We start from the raw sequence: 14,684 nt of genomic DNA on the forward strand, positions 1-14,684 counted from the left end.
CTTAGGTCCTCATGTGATCCAGCATTCGCTCACTCTCTTCCGCTTGTTAAAGCTCACAGTTAAAGTTTATGAACTTTTCTTGATTCTTCCGTGACTTTGTTGTGCACCCTGAAGTGTGATCTGCTTGGATTTTAGGTAATCTTTGCGAGTTAAAACTTGTGCAGTTCTGTGTCTTTGATGACTGACTTCTTGACATTGCCTGGCAGTAGCTGTTTCCTTTCTACCTCCCTGTTACTGGGTAGGATCCTGCCTTGCTCATTTGAAACATAAGGGAGGACAATAGAGAGCTCTACTTCCTGATGTCTCCCAGGAGCTTGTGGCTTTGCTGGATGGTTTTTATCCAAAAGTGTTCTTTAGCAGGCATCCTTCAAAGTTTTATCCAGGGGTTTATCTGTGCTCTTGTTTTTCTCCCGGCTGAACTGCTAAGCCTCAGAACACAGACCATCAGTGCCCATCCTTCACTGCAGACTTCCTGCTGTGGCCGTGGTGATAGCACACGTGAAGTCAGTCCCGTACACTTGGCTGTGTGACCCCTCCATGACAAATGTAAGCTCTGGAGGCAACAGTTCTGTTCTCCCGTGGACAGCCTGCCATTTGTTGATGACCACTGAATTGTTCTGAAATGGAGTTTCCCATTATTTCAGTCTTAGTGTTCTGATGGTCATGTTGTGGAGACGTGCACTTTTTACACAGGGCACATTCCCAGGGCCAGCTTCAGTCCTCCCTGGCCATTTCCTCCAAGCTATGCCTGTCACCAACATTTCCCTCTCGGGTGGATAAACACTGCTTTCCCTTATCTGTGTTCTCTGCTGCATTGTTTTCTGCTCTCCAACTCCTGGCCTTAATTCAGACCCTCCTCTCTTTGTGCTTGTCACACACTTCCAGTACCACACAAACACTTCCTAGGCTTATGAACTTATTTAGGTTACATTATTTTTAGCTTTAAAGACATTTTTTTCTGTTTTTTTTTTTTTTTGTTTGTTTTATTCAGTTAATGCCAATTGAAGCTCCTCTCCCAGTCTGCCCCTCACATAGCCCCTCTTGTCAACACCCCTCCCCTTCTCTTCTGACCAGTGGCAGGACCCGCTGGATACCCCACCCTGGCACACCACCTCAGGACTAGATACATCATCTTCCATTGAGGCCAGACAAGGCAGCCCAGTGAGGGGAACAGGATCCAAAAGCTGGCAACAAAGTCAGAGACAGTCCCTGCTCCAGTTGTTCAGGACCTGTATCAAGACCAAGCTATCCATCTGCTACATTTATGCTTGGAGCCTGGGGTAGAGTGTAGGTTCAGCCCATGTATGTTCTTTGGTTGGTGGTGCAGTCTCTGGGATCTCCCAAGAGTCCAGGTTAGGTGTCTCAGTTGGTCTTCTTGTAGAGTCCCTAGCCCTTCAAGGTCGCTTAATCCTTCTATCTCTTCCATAAGATGACCAGAGCTTCATCTAAAGTTTGGCTATGGATAATTGCATCAATGTTGCCCAGTGTGTGCACTATGCACATACCTAGTGTAACCTATGTGCACCACTTGCATGCTTAGTGCCCTGAGAGTATCAGAAGAGGGAGTTGGATCCACTGGGACTGGAAGTACACAATCATATGATTATGAACCTCAGTGTTCGTCCTGGGAACCAGGTCTTTTGCAAGAGCAACAGAAGGAGCAGTGGCTTCCAAGAATGTTTGGAAGAATGAATGTATTTAAAATATCTAACCCTATTTTGAAATAAAAAAAATCTTCATCAAATTTAACTTACTTTGAAATTTTCAAGTGTGATTTTTTTTTCCATTTTTAAAACTGTTAGGTATATCTATAACATCAGATATAAATATAGTAAAAGGCTGTTATAGTTGCACACATCAGTGTATCTATCATGCCTTCACTCTTGGGTCACCAAGGCAGCTGTAGTCTGTATAAAAGAGAACTGTCACTAGCTCTGTTCCTATGGAGGATCCTTATGCTTTCTGTCCTTGACATGTCCATCGTCCATATTTGTTGTACTATATTTTTGGGATATCCTTCCCCATTTCCCACCCTAGGCCCTAGCACCCCAACCCTGCTAACCATTGTGTGTATTATACGCAGTACCCTTTTGCTAGGTTAATTGTTTTGTCTTTGATCTATGCAGCAGTTTCACTCTTTTTTTAAAAACATACACTTGGTTTTCAGAATTTATTATTTCAAGAGTTCCTCTCCTACAGTGTCTCCTCCATTCCCTTCTGTAGAGAATTTTACTATACAGCTATGAAAAACTTGCATACACTCCCAGCTTCACTAGAAATACTTCCTTCTATATTTTGCACATATAGCTTAATAACTCCACAAATACTGGCTGCCTAGTCATTAAATTTCTCAACAGCTCACATGTTTAATAATTAACTTCATAGTCTTCATGAAAAACAAAAGGTGTCCATTCCTTACTAGAGTTTCACTGGTGAGTGTCTGCCTCATTGCGAGTGTCTTTATTCCTAGTGGATCCCAAGCCTAACGCTCAACTTTTAGAATTACTTTTATATCACGACTTTTACAAGTTAAACCTTTAACTATTGTATTAGTTAGGGTTTTACTGCTGTGAACAGACACTATGACCAAGGCAAGTCTTATAAAAAAAACAACATTTAATTGGGGCTGGCTTACAGGTTCAGAGGTTCAGTACATTATCATCAAGGTGGGAGCATGGCAGTATCCAGGCAGGCATGGCGCAGGAGGAGCTGAGAGTTCTATGTCTTCATCCAAAAGCTGCTAGTGGAAGACTGACTTCCAGGCAACTAGGGTGAGGATCTTATACCCACACCCACAGTGACACACCCATTCCAACCAGGTCACACCTATTCCAACAAGGCCACACCTTCAGATGGTGCCACTCCCTGGTGTCCAAGGATATACAAACCATCACAACTATCTTTATCCTTACTTTTTGGATACAGGGTGTCATTATGTAGCCTCGACTGTTCTAGAGCTGCTTGTTACACAGACCAGCCTGGCCCCAAACTCACAGAGATAAACTTGCCTCTGCTTCCTGAATGCTGAACTATCATATCCACATATCATGGACCCATTTTCTACATACATTGTATAGGACATGCATTGAATTAGATGTAGTTATTCATTTGTTTATCTTTTTCCAATAAAAACCTCTCTCTGTTTTTTTTTTTTTAATAAATATTTAAATTGGGATTCAAGAAACTAAGTTTGTTAACTTAAAAGTGTGTGATCAGTCAGAAGTGACTGACCAATATAGTGTTAGTGGTCTACAAATGAAACTGTGTACTGTGGTAGTCTTCTACCTAATGAGCTGGCATGGCAGCATTATATTGTAATGCCAGTTCTTGAAGGCAGCAAGGTCACCAGTTTCAGGCTAGCCTGTTTTCTAAGCCTCAAGAAAAAAGCAAAAGACTTTGCTTCAGAAGAGAAATAAAGTAAATTTGCACAAATTGGGATATTAATGATATTAATTGGGTAATTCAAGGACTCAAAGATAAAAACACGAGAATTTATCTTTAGTTTAAATATATGAAGACATGCAGACCCTGGCCTATAGTTTTTATGTGTTTACTGAAATATAAAGAAGAGTAGTAAGAGGGATGGCGGTGTGGCCAGGATGCCAGGCATTAGACGGGAGCAGAGAATAAGGGAGTCAGGGCATCAGGGAGAAGACATGGGGAATATTAACTAAGACAACTTTTGTTGGAAGATGAACGGGACATGCTGTGGATGATAAATACGTAGTAATGATAAATTTCAAAGACCTGACTCGTAGAACCTCATCAGAGTATCTGAATAAATTTACATTAAGGGGTCACTTGAAGTTGAGTAGATCTTGAATCTACTAGGACCTGACACATTACATACTAAGGGCTGGTTCTTCTGTTCAGTTCAGGATCCGGCAGAAGGGCAAGTAACATTCATGTGTGTCGCCATTATGTGCTTACTCTGGGTCCTGATTATTATGACATCAATGTGTGTGTCTATTTCTGGGTAGGAATAATGTCAGTGTATTCACATCATCTCCTGCCAGAACGCCTTACAGAGCATTTTCCTGTCATTTCATTTACTTCCTGTAAAAGAGTTTAGTGTTTGAAGGTTTCCCAAGTGTGTTTGAAACACTGTTTCTGATAGATATTAGCACTGAATAATTATGTCTGGAGGGTTTACACTATATTTTCCCCTCTCTTCTCGGTAATTGTGGTGCACTGCTTAGTTCATGTAGCTCATGAGACCAGACCTGTTTATCACTAGGTGTCTACTTACTTTGCTGGGCCTGGAGAGATGGATGGCTCAGTGTTTGCTGCCTTTCTAAAAGACCTGGGTTAGATTCCCTGCACCCACATGGCATCTCATAGCTCTCTGTAGCTCCAGTTCCGAAGGGTCTGATGCCCTTTTCTCGCCTCTGGGTATTAGTCACACATATTACATATGCAGCACAGGCATATGTGCAGCCAAAATGCCTGGACACAGTAAAGAACAATAAGGAAAAACAGAAATCCCATTGTCGTTCTGGGTTTCAGCCTTGCCTGTGTCACATGCAAAGATTTCTACTATTACTAATAATTAATAATAGTAGTCACACTTCCCTTAGTTGCCGTGATTAATGTGCATGGAAATCATATATCTAACTGTTAACAGTTATTAATATGAAATGCAACTTCCAAGTAGCCAAATTATTATTTGTTCATTATGCATTGTATTACATGAAGTTATATTATTTAAGGCAAGCTCATTCTTACTTATTTCTCCCTAATCTGGATCTCAAATATTCAGAGTTAGCTACACCTTTTCCTGCCTCCAGGTAGGCACTGTTCACTGTTGTTCTAAGAATACTAGTTGAGGAAACTTCTTTTTCAAGATAGTCTTGGCCTTTTAATGTCCAGTGCTATAGTGTGAAAGTAACTTACATTTCACCTCAGGATTCCTAATGTGTCCCATTTAAGTTTTAGCTTTGTCCATCATAGGCCCCTCTTAAATAACAAATTTTGAAATTGTGGATTACCTGTAGGCCAAAGCAATTTTACTTTAAAAAAATTTCTTGATTAATTAAAACATAATCAGCCAGTATGTCAGATGATTTCACTGTTTCTGATCGATGCTGACAGGTGAGGAAATTAAAATCAGGGAGGGAAGCAATTAAAAACTGACAAACATTACTTTAACGAGACAACCAGATCATTTATAAGCCATGGGATATGCTGTATTCTTGATAAGGGTCTTAGAATGGTGGTGACCATGCAGGCAGGAACCACTTCGGTTTGGATGGTCAGAGTTAGGGCCGCCCACAGTTGCCCTCTATTGCCTTTGCCTTATCTAACATCTCAGTTACCTTGGGGGGGGGGCGCAGAATTCCACATTTAACATCATAACATCATTTACTGTAAATAAATCTCATTATAAGTGATCTTAGTGCCACTTGAAATTTATGAAAGTGCAAAAAAATGTGGATGAAATAATTTTTGGTCTTCTCTAAGTGGTTGATAGGCAGTCATAGTTCAGGCTTCTGAAAAGAGAAATTAAAAAAAAAATGTATCCTTCCTCACAGGCCCTAGCTATTAGGCTTGGAATGAATTCCAAAGGAGGCCAGATCTCAGTTCTCTACTTTTATAGTTCTTGGCTTGGCAGTGTCTTTGTTCAGAATGTCTGGGATGAAGGGCTAAACTGATGTTAGCAGAATTGTTTTCCTACCAAGCTTTGTCTTATTGCCCCATTCGTTAGACTTTTTGTTGCTAAGTTTTTGCACCATTGCTTTAGGGTTTAAATTTTTTTTCTTGCTTGAAGTGGTAGATTCAAAGCATTGTTTGTGAAAAGCCCATTGAAATGGTCTGTTGTGCACCATGGTCTGTGTGCCCCACCATCCATGGTCTGTGTGCCCCACCATCCATGGTCTGTGTGCCTCTACCATCCATGGTCTGTGTGCCCCACCGTGGTCCATGGTCTGTGTGCCCCACCGTGGTCCATGGTCTGTGTGCCCCACCGTGGTCCATGGTCTGTGTGCCCCCACCGTGGTCCATGGTCTGTGTGCCCCACCATCCATGGTCTGTGTGCCCCACCGTGGTCCATGGTCTGTGTGCCCCACCGTGGTCCATGGTCTGTGTGCCCCACCGTGGTCCATGGTCTGTGTGCCCCACCATCCATGGTCTGTGTGCCTCACCGTGGTCCATGGTCTGTGTGCCCCACCATCCATGGTCTGTGTGCCTCACCGTGGTCCATGGTCTGTGTGCCCCACCATCCATGGTCTGTGTGCCTCACCGTGGTCCATGGTCTGTGTGCCCCACCATCCATGGTCTGTGTGCCCCACCATCCATGGTCTGTGTGCCTCACCGTGGTCCATGGTCTGTGTGCCCCACCATCCATGGTCTGTGTGCCCCACCATCCATGGTCTGTGTGCCTCCACCAAACTATCCTTATTGTCAGGCATTCTACCTGTCGCTCTCTACTTCTTTTCACTGTAGGTTTTATGTATATGCTTAGTTTTATTAGGATAAAACAAAAAATTTCACCATGCTCTTTCAGTTTCAGTTAGGTCCTGAGGCCTGCTTTACATACATTGCAATCAATAGGTTGAGAATTTACACGTCAGCGGTCCTAAAGTCCACAGAAGCAGTGAAGGATATCTTGCTTCATTGCCAATGGCTGTCGCCGAATTTGCCAGCTGTCCTGTCTCCTCATGGGTTATCAAGAGTTTTACTGCCTTCTGGAACACCTGGAACTGTGGCAGACACGTAACTCTCAGGCCACGCGCTGGGGCACCGGCACATGCTGATGCTGTGGTTGGAAGACTTCAGCTTTTCCATGACCTGTGAGGAGAGTTTTGGGTGAAAGCTTGTCTGAAAGTCCCTGCTGCTGCAGATCCTGGCTTAGTGGCTTGTGTTCTGACACTGTGCATGGATGCTGCATCTGTGAAACTTCACTGTTCATGGTAACCTAGCACTAACACTGGCTCTCTTGGTCATGTGTCACCTTGTGCTGAACCCACAGATGCCAAGTTCTTGTCCCTCTCCTTTCAGCTGTGGTGAAGCAGAATCCTAAACTAGAGTGTGTTTTCTGGTTATTTTTAAAATTAGTATATATTATGTATTTTTACAGTAGGTATATATTATTTGTGCACAAGACAGGTTTCCATCGTTAACTTTGCATGGTGCATACAGTGTACCTTAGTCCTATTCATTCGTATTTCATGCTCCCCTTTTGCTCTCCTACCAGTCTTCTACTCCTCTCCAGTGGACTCTTTAACTTAAATGTCTCCTTACCTCTCTCTTCCCCCTCCTCCCTCCTCCCATTCTCTCCCTTTCTCCTTCCTTTCCTCCCTAAAATCGTTACTCTTATTTCTGCATATGAGAGGAAATAGGAGATATTTATCTTTCTGAGTTTTGCATTCTTTGCTTAATTGCAATTGCAATTTCTGATTTACATACTTGTTTTCTAATCTCTGCAGTTAAGTCTCTCTCTCTCTCTCTCTCTCTCTCTCTCTCTCTCTCTCTCTCTAATCAGACGGCTTCTCACTTCATATTAGAGGCAAATGCTTGGTATGAAAGTTTAAGGTTAAATTTTTAAATTTTTATCTGCTCTATGTTAGCTCTGTGACCTTTGAGGTTTGGTTGCTAGATTTATAAAATTGGAGCAATGAGGACTCATTGAGCGCATCATAAAGATGATTTAGGATGTAGTGAGTGTGGTAGCCTCTAGACTACAAAATAAAGTATAATGTTAAAGGATGGTTAAGGCTTTCATTTTGGGGGAGGAGATGAGTTTTTGGCAGGGCATCTTATCAACTATGTTTTTCTAATGCATTTTGAATGAGTTATGAAAACTGGACATTTTAGCGAGTACTTTTCTGTCCATCTGTGTAAAATATCAAACAAGTTCCCCGTGTTCTAAACATTCTGTCAGCAGCTCCGTCTCCTTGAGCCTAAGGCAGTGCCCTTGGCACAGACTTGAAAATGCAGCTAGCTGGGAGCTAAAAGTCTGCCTTTAGTTTTGGGACTTTGGGAGGACAATTGATTCTCTAATGTTATTTTAATCTTGTTTCTATGTGTGTGCTTATGTGTATGTGTTTGTGTGTTGAGGACACTTAAGAATGGTATAGATAATCTCATGATATTTTCAAACTAGGGCCACCAATCAGAAATATCCATATCAGAATATGTTTTACTAGTGTGTGTTTGTTTCATGAAAAGAAATGTTAGCATTTTGTATTTGATCACTGTGCATAAGAGGACAATCTCCCTGTCCCACCAAAGGGTTGGCTGAGGATAGTTTTTGACTAGGTAACACAGATAGTCTTCATCCTTGTATGAGGAAGTTAATGATGGAGAACTTTAATAAGGTGCCCAAGGTCATTGGTAAGAGCAAGAAAGGTGGACTGGCTCCAGATGCCACGTGCAGTTCCTATTCCTCAGGCCTGCAGAGTGCAGATGAGGTTAGTGAGCTGCGTTCCTTATCCTCGTGGCCTAGGAGAAACTGAGGCTGAAAATGTAGGTCACTGGGCTAGTGGCAATGCCTCTGAATTCATGTTCTGCCACTTATTACATCATACTATATATTCTTGAGCAAGACATCTTTTTTTGAACAATAATGACCATTTTCCATGCCGAGTTTGTGAGATTCTTCACAAGAATTACCAGTTCTCATCATTTTCCACATCTCTGTGAAGTTCTTCCTCCCTCTCATGTGAGTGGAATAATCTCTTCCCGTTTCTTTATCAGGACTATGGGAGAACTGAGATAAAGAATGTAGAAATGTTTGGCAAACTGGTGGATAAAACTGGACTCAGTGCCCATTGCCCATAAGTAACTTCTGTCTTGTTTAATTTACAGAGCTGAGCATATCGTCTGGCTGAGCCTGTGACCATTGTCCATTCCAAAAGCCAAAGGCTGCTGGAGGTAAGAGAGGACTGCAGTCTGCACAATCCTATAAGGCTAAGAGACGTCTGACCCTATGGTGCTAGAGGTTCATTTTCTGTGGTAGAGACACAGCAGTACTTTATGATCAGCAGGCTCCTGGAAAGGTCTAAGACAGTAACCTGCCCTCTGAATATACTTATCCCTTTCAATTTCTATCCTTTTAGCATCTAAAATGCAAAAATCTGGACAGTTTGGGAGATTGACCTTTAATGGACATTTGAGAACCTGCAGTTTTGCTCTACAGTAGGAAAGTCTTTTTCCACAGTTGTATCCTGTGATTGGGCAATGCATGGCAGGCAGACTTCCCACTCTGTTTCCTCATGCTCCTTCTTTGAGTGTAGTTTTTACTAAAGTAGACTGCCAGAATGGTTTGGCTCTGAATGAACCAAAGAATGCTTCTCTGGGTTAGTCATTGTGTCTTGTTTGCCAGATAAGTCATCTAGTCCCACAGGTCAGAGAGAGCATTACTGAGACTTTCCTTATGAGGTTGCCCAGAAAATGGAGAGGGATAGAAGAGAAAGGGGCATCTTTAGTTCAACTCATCTTTTCTTCCTTATAGACAACCTGCTGATAGCTGCACCTTCCCGCAGTGCTGCTGTGTTCAGTGTGATCTGCCATGTTTCTTTCCCAGCAGGTCAACATGATGCTCCTAACTTGAGGCCTTGGAGTAGAAAGCTAAGATTGGATCATTTACAATGCTGTAATCATTTATTTCATAGAATATTATATTAATAACGTTAGTGTACTATTTCAGTGACGATGAATTGCAAACCTGACCTCACACAGCTCTTTAAAAAAATCTTAATTTTACGGGGCTACTGCCCCGTAATCACAGAAATTACCAATTTATAATCAAATAGAAATTATAGTTTTAGTCTAATATGATATTTAAAGCTAATATTTATCAAATAGAGTAAATGTGAAGCAGGTGGGTGACAGGAATTGAGAAATTTCTAGAATTAACACAGTTGTGAGTCTAGTTGGATTTTTTTTTTAGTCCTATTGAAGGAAATGCTGTAAAGAAATGTGTATTCAGAAATATATGACATATATGTATATATAGATATATGTCATATCTTTGTATGTATATACATACATATCTTTGTTTATGTATATACATATGTGTATATACATATCTTTGTTTTAGTCTTACTGTGTTATACAGAATGTCTCCACAAAAACTTGTTTTTAACATGTCATTTTCATGGACAAATATCTCCAAAGAAAACTTCTTGAAGGCATTTCTTGTTTTAGTTTTTGATTGTTTCTGTGACATGTACCTTTAAGTCAGAAAGGAAGGGAGACAACATTCCCCATTCTCTGACACTGATATAGCACTAACTTTCAGGGGACCTGGCCAACTTATCCACTATCAACATCCTAACAAAGAAGTAGAATCCTCTTCTGTCCTTTGAGTAATCCAGGGTGAACCATTTCACCAGCTAGGACAGGTCAGAATGCTAAACCCAGAGGGGATTTAAAAAGTGAATCTGCCTGAATTTTCTACTTCAGAGATCTAGAGAGCTGCTTCTCCAAGGCCTTCACCTATCCCGTAACTATTTCCTTAGCTTCCATTTATTAAATGCTGATGCAGCAAGCTTTGAGGATCATTTAGTTAGCTGTATTCACTTTCCTACCAAAATCCATCTGAAGACAAAGAGATATTTTAATTAAACCTTGAAAAGTTACAATGACTGTTCTTTAAAATGGGAAATTAAGCATCTCTCTCTTTCTCTCTCTCCCTAGCTACTTATTTACCTCTCTGCCTCTCTCTCCACCTATCTCCTGACATCTACCTACCTCATCTGTCTGTCTGTCTGCCTGCCTGCCCGCCTGCCTGTCTGTCAATAAGTCTTTCTGTCTATGTATTGGTTTGTCAGTCATCTATCAAGCAATGTAATCCCTATCTTTTGGATTTATAAACTGGTGTGAACTGAAGGATAGAATGGTTTCAACCTTTGAAAGATGGAGAACTAAGTATTCTGGGAGCATGACATAAACATGTACAACAGTCTTGTGGTAAAAATGGGTATTAGTGGGAATGATACAGAACAACAGTCTGTCCGTCCGTAATTAGACTTGACAGTGTACATGTCAGCAGATATCAATGAGTGTAATCATTGTTTTCCCTCTGCTTTTGATCTTGGTCCATCACTGTGGTATGTTCCTTGTCCCATTTCCAAGCCAAATCTATTTAAAGCTGCACTTCACAGGATTTGAAATCATATACCCTGTTTACTCTTAAAGAGCATGAGGTATCATTTCCAAATAGTTGGTCTCTGTACTACAAGAGCTACTCTGACCTCCTGCAGACAATTGGCTATCTCCATTTTCTACATGACTCGTTAGAGGAATAATACATAATTAATTCTCATGGACTTATTTATATTGCCCTATGAAATGTTAATTTTCATTTTTGGGAAATTGCCTTGAATAAGATTAATCAGCAACTCCTTTTGTTCTTTTCCTTTTTTTTGTGAAGATAGTAGCTGTAATCTTGCATGCACTTATTCTTTGTTACTTGGGTAGATTAGGTTCTCATTGCTTTGCAGAGTGAAGCAGTGAGCTCTGTGGGTCATGTGGGCTAGAAACATCGAGAATATCCTCAGTCCTGATATCACTTGGGCAACTCATCTCTGAGGTCATCTTATCACCTGCTTATCAATAGACAAAGGTGTCCCAGTTGATCATGTTTTGTCATGCTGAATGGTCTAGTAACTAGAATATTATCCTCCTCTCCTGCCATGTTTCCAAAATCCTGTGACTTCATCACAGAGCCTTGTGTGGAAAATTGGTATTCTGTTTAGCTCTTGATTCTTTGATCTAACAGAGAACAGTTGCTGATTGGGCTTTAGAGTATATGTATGCTGTAATCGTATATTAGACTCCTGACTGTTGTTCGCTTCAGCAACGTGCCATTTTAGGTTAGACAAGAAGAGAGTCAGTCTTCCTCTAGGGCAGTAGTTCTTAACCTTCCGAAAGCTGCGGCCTTTTAATACAGTCCTCATGCTGTGGTGACCCCCAACTATAAAATCATTTTCATTGTTTCTTCATAACTGTAATTTTGCTACTGTTCTGAATCCCAATGTAAATATTTTTAGAGATAAATAGTTGCCAAACAGGGTGCGACCCACAGGCTGAGAAAGGCTATGTGATAATGCTCTCTTATGCTGCATTTTAGAGTAACTAAGAAACTTACTCATTATTAATACCACTAAGTAAAGGCAAATTGCTCTTCTGTTATTTGATTTATCCAGTGTGAAAATCAGTCTTATTGGTACAAACAAGTCAGAATGTCTTTTAAAACCAGAGGAAATTTTTTATTAGATATTTTCTTCATTTACATTTCAAATGCTATCCCCTTTACTAGTTTCCTCTCCAAAAGTTGCCTATGCCCTCCCCCTGCCCTGCTTCCCAACCCACCCTCTCCTGCTTCTTGGCCCTGGCATTCCCCTGTACTGGGGCATATAATCTTCGCAATATCTTATGAGTTAATCTACCCAACATTTCTAACTTGAGAGTTGGGAAATTTTGAGATCGTGGAGAAAATCTAATTGGTTCCAGGTGTTAGTGCCAATGGTAGACCAAATTGTGTTTGGCTGCTTGCTTATTTATCTGTATTTATTTATTTATTTATTTATTTAGTGTGTATGTATCAGTATGTGTGTATATATGTGTGTGTGTTGTATATATACACACTTATGCATGTACCTGTGGAAGCTGATCAGTGTTGGGTATCTTTTGCCCTCTGTCATTCTACACCTTAAGTTTGAGACTGTCTCTCACTGACCCTTTTGCTCAGTGACTGGGTGGACTGGTTAGAGAGCTCCAGGGTATCTGTCTTTGTGTGCCCCCTACAAATGCCACGGTTAAATAATGCTTGGACCTGAACTCAGCTCCTTCAGCATGCACTGTAAGTACTTCACTCACTCCGCCATCTCCACAGCCTTTTATTTCCCTGATACTTACAGTTTTCTGTGTCATAAACAACCAACATCAGTGCCTTTCCTCCATACATGGAGGTACAGCATATTGCATTTCTTAGGAGAGTATGGGTTCCTTGAAGTCCTTCCTCTCCAAGGGCATTTGGTTCTGGCTCTGTCACTGTATGCCACTGCCTTGTACCTTTTGCGGACCCATTTGAACTGTGTGGAGCTGAAGATGTTTCTAGATGGCTGTGTCCTGAGCACTTGAGGACATTAATTAAGAGACGATGGGCAAGGGATGAGAAAGCAAGAGGCAGGAGAGTACTGGCCTACAGAATGAATCCAGCTGAGTGTCTGCTCCCCAAGCTGCTGGAGTATGGATAGTAGAGGCTTTCACTTTCTCAGACCCATCTTGAGACTGGTCCTTACACTAGGCTGGGGCTAAGAAACAACTGTTCTTTTCATGGGTCTTCATGCTTCCGAGAAGGAGGTAGTAACTATCCATCAGGTAGAAGAAAATGTAGAGACCCCGGGACCTAGGCACTTCCTAAGTCCTGAGCCAGTCTAGCCAATCACTGAGCACCAGCTTCAGTGAGAGACACTGTCCCTAACATAAGGTGGAGAGTGACAGGGGGCAAGATACTCAACACTGATCTCAGCCACACAGCCCTTAGATTTAGAGATTGGAAGTTATCTGTGGGTCAGATGCTCGCTCGACTCATTTTGTTGTAGGACTAGCAAGATTTTTTCCCTGAGCCTCTGATTCTCCTTCGGTGAAATGAGAGTTGGTAGAGATTCTGTAAAAGGTTCCTCAACTCTGATTTTCTTAAGTTTCCAGTTTGCCTCAGCTCTCTTAGCAAGTTTGCAGCTATGCTAATGTGCAAGATACAGAGCAGAGATGTTGTTTAATGTGAGCACCATTAGAGCCTGAGTAGGGGGAGAGGGAAGTGGAGAGAAACACAAACATCTGTGAACTACCTGAAAAACACGCATTCTCCAAGAATACCAGCTACAACTTCAGGGTTTTACAGATACTCTGAAGGCTGTGAATACATGAGTTCTAAGGCAGACAGAAGATATTTCTATGTGTGAGAAGCCAGCTCTTCCCTTTGGTTGTTTCATGATTCCTGTCCCTCTTGGATTTTCCTCTCAGTTTTTCTGAAAGGAAGCTCTTTGGCTTCCCTTAGCATGACTCTGGGAATTGACATATACTACTATATCTGGGAAGTGATTTCTTAACGTTGAAACTCTGCTTCCTTCATTTACTAGGTGTTCTTTCAGTAAATGTACTTTTAATTCAGTATTGTTGTGTGCTTATAATTTTAATACAGTAGATTGTTTACTATCAAAAAGCATTACATACACACTCAAGTTTACCTCCCCGCAGTAAAGAACACAAGCTTAGAAAGGTGGAAAAATCTACTGAAAGCAGTGTACCCAGCCAAATTTGGATTTAAATTCAGATCAACTCTAAAATACAAGTAATTCCAGAGATAGGATTGGTTATAAGTGGGAATCCTGGTAGAAAATGGTGAATGGGCTTCTTAGGAACACAGTGGTTGCAGTCTGTATTTTCTCTTTTTGGGGGTGGGGAGTAAGGAACAGGATCACACCTTGTAAGTAATGTAATGTGATAACTCATTAATTAAATTCTTACCTCTACCTCTGGGCAGAATAAGGAATATTAAAGAGTTAAACCTAACTCATTACCTTTTTCTTGGTTTTTCTTGGTAGTTGTCTTTTTGAGCTGAGGGAAAGCAGAAAGCAGTTAGAGTCACAAAAAGTGAGCCAGTTGTTGGCTGACATGGGACTCAGGCGCTCTGGGTAACGTTTGTCGTTTCTTCTCTATACGTAGTTCCACATTCC

General features: G+C 41.3%; 1 protein-coding gene across 11 annotated transcripts in view; it reads left to right on the forward strand.

Annotated features, from left to right (window-relative positions):
* The window catches only part of Lpp (LIM domain containing preferred translocation partner in lipoma), a 608,013-nt gene that overhangs the window by 161,272 nt on the left and 432,057 nt on the right, over positions 1-14,684 (forward strand). For all 11 annotated transcript variants that reach the window (XM_085832096.1, XM_085832095.1, XM_029470446.2 and 8 more), the window contains one exon: positions 8,806-8,871. The gene's annotated coding sequence lies outside the window, so the exon portion shown is untranslated. The remainder of the gene's footprint in view (positions 1-8,805; positions 8,872-14,684) is intronic.

The sequence above is a fragment of the Mus caroli genome, unplaced genomic scaffold (genome assembly GCF_978045245.1).
Source record: "Mus caroli unplaced genomic scaffold, Mus_caroli_1 scaffold_17, whole genome shotgun sequence".
NCBI classification, from domain to species: domain Eukaryota; kingdom Metazoa; phylum Chordata; class Mammalia; order Rodentia; family Muridae; genus Mus; species Mus caroli.